The 6000-nt window shown below is 33.6% G+C and overlaps 1 pseudogene; it reads right to left on the reverse strand.

Annotated features, from left to right (window-relative positions):
* Positions 1-5360: 5360 nt before the first annotated feature.
* On the reverse strand, positions 5361-5632 carry LOC108990240 (annotated as a pseudogene).
* Positions 5633-6000: the final 368 nt, after the last annotated feature.

The raw sequence follows: 6000 nt of genomic DNA on the forward strand, positions 1-6000 counted from the left end.
ACATATGTTGTGAATTGAGCCCCCATTTGTGTTGATTCCAAGGGATGGAAGTTTATTATTATGCCTCTGTTATTGAATGTAATTTTATTCAATTTTGGCGATTCTGTTGTTCTAAGTTATCTGTAATTTTACCCATTGTCATTCTATGTTGGTTGGATTGGATTTGAGCCACTGTCATTCAAACCCATGCTGTGAATTGAGCCCCCAGTTGTGTTGATTTTGTGAGGGATGGAAGTCTATTGTTGTGCCTCTGTAATTGATTGTAGTTTTATTAAATTTTGGTGATTCTGTTGTTCTAAATTATCTGTGATTTTACACACTGTCATTCTATGTTGTTTGAGTCGGATTTGAGCCAGTGATATTGAAAACCTATGATGTGATTTGAGCCATTTATGCGTTGACTCTTTGATGGAAAGGTAGCTATTTTTGTGCCTTTGTGATTTGAGGAATCGATTGCTGTGATATTTGAATATTGAAAAATCTGTTCATGTGATTTGTAGACAATATTTTGAGTTGGGATATTTTGTTATTTACATATGTCAGTTGTGATCTCTTCTATACTTGTTTTGTGTTATTTATTTACCTACTTCCTATTGTTTATTGATTCTCTCATTGACGTTTAGTTCTACTTTTTTCTTTTGCCACTTTTGGTGTTGATTTAGGGCTCTCGTTAGGGTTGCATGTTTAGTGTAAGGCTGTGATGATGGTTCTAATTACTATTTGATGTGTAAAATCATAAGTGCTGTCAATAGGGCTCGATCGATATGGCAGGGTAATCCTAACCCTGGTTTGCCACCTTTTACTTGTTATAGTTTTCACAAAAGCAACCATGGTTAAAGGTTTTGCAGCCATTCGAGCTTGGGCTCCTATTTTATGTATGCTGTAAATAAAAAACAATTCTAAGCCCCATGGAAAAAAAAATATTTTATGGTTGATATTTGAAGTTAAATGCTGTAAATTTAAATTATGTTATTCTTTAGGAAAGCGGATGATGTTGCTCTTATTCATTTAGCATGCATACTGTTTGTTTATTTAAAATCATGTTGTATTAAACATGTCTGCAATTATGTTTTGACATGGTCTATTATTCATTTAGCATGTAGGCGTGTTTTTTTCGGTTTGAAGCGTGAATTTGTTTCTTATTTCACCTGCTTTGATGTGATATATCTATGCTAAACATCTTTTCATGGACATATACCTAAAAGCTTGTTATTTTTGCTATTCTTGTTTGATTTTGACATTCTGGTCAGTATTGTTTGCATTGAAATTCTGGTATTTTTTTAGTGTTCTATTTTGATTTACTCATGTTGTTCAGTTTTATTTGTTAGATTAGTTTCTTCTTTAGATTCAGTTTTGTTATTAAGTTCTTATGGTATGATTAATTTGTCATTTTGCTATTCTATTATTCAAAGATCAACCTAGAGTCTTGATTATTTTTATAAGCCCCCTAGTTGTGATTTTTTTTTTGGCTTTCATTGGATTATTTACTTCTTTCAAATATCAGAGTTGTTCTATATCCATGTTGTTATATTCCATCTTACTTACAATTTAGAGTTGTTGTTCAAAAACTATGGATGTGAGATTTTTATAGGCATGCTTACCAACTTCAACAAAATTATACATGCTGTCAATATATCTACATGCATGCTGTTCAGTTTTGTGATTGGGATGTGATATTCAGTTTTATTCGTTGGATAATTTCTTATTTCACTAGTTTTGATGTGAGATATATATGCTAAACATCATTTCATCTTCTTTAAATCTACATCATTTCTTGTAGTTGGTTGTGTTTGATTTTGGCATGCTTCTATAATGGGTTCCCAAGAGCATGGGCATATGTACTTGTCATTGTCTGTCCCCCTCAACTGTGATGATACAAAGTTGAGTGGGGATAAATGAAAGTTGGGACATACTCTAGGGTAGGGTAACTTGGATGGCCAATCACCACTCTCAAAATCTCTAATCTATTGTTCTTGAGTTTCTAACATATTTATCAATTGTTGTGTGTCTAGAATTTGTTAGAGATGGACTTTCAAGACAATGGATATATGTATTTCACGACCCTCCTTAACCAGGACCCACTCCTTGACCACACTTACATTAGTCAAACTCAACAATCTCCTTTGACATTGGACGACTCTCCACCCCCACTCCAAATAGAGCATCTCGTCATAAAAAAAATAACCAGGGGTACAAATTTTACCCAATGATAAGACAAGTTACTTGTCTCGACATAGTTGAATACCAGTGTAGATGTCATCTAAGGAACGGACAAAAAACACGCCCAACTTTGAGATAAATTTTTATTTACTTCAATCAGTTTAAAGAAACTACAACTGAGTAAAGTGTTGGGTCCTTAATACATCGGTGGTCAACCATTCAAGAGGCGACCAAAAAATTTTGTGCAAAACTTGTCCAAGTTGAAGGGTTGAATCAAAGTGACATGACTGAATAAGACAAAGTATAACCATCCACTACTAATAACTTTTTATAGCTGCTATTTTTTTTAAAGTTTCTGTGGCCGTTCTGCTTGGTAATTGTTTTATATTTCTCTCTATTATGGCAAGTTTTCCAAAGAGAAGATCATGTACCAATCACTAGAGAATACTTCCTTTCAGTTCGATTATTGTTGTTGGCACCTGTTGAAAGACCAATCCAAATGGATTCAACGTTGCATAAAAGAAGGTCCAAAGTGAAGGTTAACGATGTCCCCAACCTCGACTCATACCTCAGCTGCATTTATAGATTCAGTAAATGATATCGAAGCAAAGAATGTATTGGACAATGTTATCGTTGAATTGGAGTGGCTAATGGGAAAGAAGGCTGAGAAAGCAAAACGTAAGGCCGAAGGCAGGCGAACAAAGGACATTGTTCAGCTGAGCAAGATGAAGTATACTCTTCTCAAGGAGTCACGCGCTCACGAGAGATTGAGATTGGAGGTCGAGAGACTTGAATTTGCCCGGTTACAAGCGGAGAGTGAGGGCTTGGAGAGAGAGGAGCGAATCATGATGATCAATGTGCCCACCTTGCTTGAACTACAAGGGACATATTTCCAGCAACTTCAAAGGGAGATTGTGGCGAGATGCAATGCTAAGAATTAGTGACTTTGTTTTTTTTTTTATAAAATTTATGTTATTGATGCGTTCTCTAATTTGTATAATTTTTTAAACATTAATCAGTGAGTTTGTAGCCATTGGTTAGTTGTTATTGTTAACAAATTTTATAACTTTGGTAGTATTTATCCTTAAAACAAGTTTTTGACAATGATCTTGTGCATGAATAAAAGATGGTAAACAACATATTAACAACTGCTTAAACTATTACAGATAATGAACATAATACAGCTTGGCATGTTCTATTTCAAGAGAATATTTTTTAGAGAATGGAAGTTGAACAAATAGGACTATCTAGTTACTACTAATAAGATCAGAAATTATAGTGGATTGAAAATACTCTACTTTTGGGAATATAATTCTCATTGATACTCAATTAGGTCTGAATGGAGTTGATGATGTGCCGAAGTATCTCTAATTTCATGATGACATTGAATGAACTCCATAAGCTCGACTGTAGGATTGCGTGAGAGTTGAGAAAGATCATCTCAACTTGATCGTACTCGAACTCGGGATCCTGATTATCATCATGCTCGTCTTTGATGATCATGTTATATAGAATAACACATGCTTTCATTATATTTGTTAGATCTCTAATCTCCACAAATGATTGCAAAGCATTGTTGAAGGATCTCAAATGCAACATCTACATCCTTTATTGCTAATTCTTGTGCTGCTGAAAAATATTTCTTCTTATTCTCTTATGGAGATGGAACAGTCTTCATAAATGTTGACTACTTTGGAAAAATACCATCAGCAATGTAGTATCCCATAATGAAGTCATTGCCATTGATTGAGTAATTTACTAGAAAAGCACGCCCTTGGGCAAGTTTAGTGAAAATGAAAGATCTTTCTAGCACATTAATATTATTATGTGACCCTGGTAGTCCAAAAAATGCAAGTCATATCCAAAGACATATGAAGCAACCGCTTCTTGTATAATAGTTGGTTCACGACAATAGCTAGAGTACATACCTTTACAGGCTGCTTGATAATTTTTCTACTTCTAATGCATGTAATCAATGCTTCCTCTAATATCCATGGAAATCCACGTTGTTCACCAACAGCGAGCAATCGTATAATATCAGTTGCATTTTGGGACCATAAATATTCATTAGAAAAAATATTTACAATTGCGGTTACAAAATTTTTTAGGCACTCTATTGCGGTGGTTTCTCAAATCCGTATGTATTCATTGATAAAATCATCAGTTACTCCATGTGCAACCATTCTAAGTGCAACGGTTATCTTTTGCAAGGAAGATAAATCGAGTCTTCTAACATTATCTCTTCTTTGACTGTAGTGAGCTCGTAAGCCTCTACCTCATGTTGAATACAAAGAAACAGAGGATGACTCATATGAAATCTCATTCGAAATAGATTTGAGGGATATACTGGTACTTTTGCAAAATAGTCATGAAATAACTGTTTGTGCCCTTTAATATGATCATGCCAAATATACTTATGACGTTGATGATTACTACGATAAGTCGATGTTTATCCGTCATCGTTATTAAGAACAACCTCCAACTCATCTTCATAGGATAGTTTAAGTAGCAATTTGCGAAAAAATGTGCAAGCCATTTTAAGAAGCAGTGGAAAATGAGGCCGAAATTATATTTCTCTTCAAAGATTTAGGTTGCTGAAGATGCGAATGGAACCAAAAGTCCTCTTATTTATACACAAAAAGGGATCCGTTTAAAAAAATATGGCAGTTAAGAAAAAGTTTAAAAATATTACCATTACATACAAGACAAAAAATATTACCGTTAGAACAAAAGACAAAAATATTATTGTTTAAGCGGAAAATATGTGTTACCCTTGGACAAAAGATAAAAGAATATTATTGTTGCAACTCGGAGAAAATGTGTTGTCGTTGGAAAAATGACAAAAAATTTTACCGTTGCATCGCAACTCGGAGAAAATGTGTTGTCGTTGGAAAAATGACAAAAAATTTTACCGTTGCATCAATGAGAAGATGTGTTACCATTAAATAAAAGACATTTAAAAAAAAAAAAAAAAGTAGCTTCACCATTTGGCAAATGGCAATTATTTCAGTTGCAACATGAGATGAAACACGTTGCAGGTCTCAAATGTTTGGCTAAATGAAAAAAAATAAAAGATGCAGCAACTATAGTTTAATTGATGAGAAAAATACAATCAAAATTTTCATTTTTCGTAATCTATTCCTCAAGTTAACAGATTATCTGAGCTTCATAACACTCGCAAACCAATTAAATTGGAGAAATATAGGCAATCAAATATCTAAATCCATGCTCCAAGCTTTCACTTGCTCTCTATATCATACTGATTCATTACCAAATATATGCCATGAGCAAATGCCCCTACCAGCACAAGCGTAAACAAACGGTCCCTTAAAACCAAGTTCTTCCTCGAAGAGAGTCGGGTGAGAGGAAGGATAAGGGCATAGACAAGTGGAAACAAGAACTTAAATGGGGATCATTTTCGTTGCCTTTTTATTGCGGCTTCCTGGCTTGAAGGATCGGACAACAAGGCCATGATGGTGATGAAGTTGAAGAAGAGTCGGCTTTCTATTAAGAGAAAAAATATTACCGTTATATGTGAATTAAAATGGTATCATCATACAACAAAAAATATTACCGTTACATCTTGGACAAAACCATAATCTTTATTTTTATTTATCCGTTACAAATATCATCGCGTTGGAAAATGCACATATTTAAAAAATAAATTTATTATTTTTAATACTATAATAATACTCTGGAAAAACATGGGATTTGTGTTTACAAAATTATGTGAAAGGTGATAGTTAAAAACTGAAGGAAAAAAGACAAAAGAGTTTAGTAGTTAAGTATGTAAATAGAAGTTAGAAAAAAATAATAAAGAAAAAATAGAGATATATTATT

Source organism: Juglans regia, chromosome 4, assembly GCF_001411555.2.
Source record: "Juglans regia cultivar Chandler chromosome 4, Walnut 2.0, whole genome shotgun sequence".
NCBI lineage: Eukaryota > Viridiplantae > Streptophyta > Magnoliopsida > Fagales > Juglandaceae > Juglans > Juglans regia.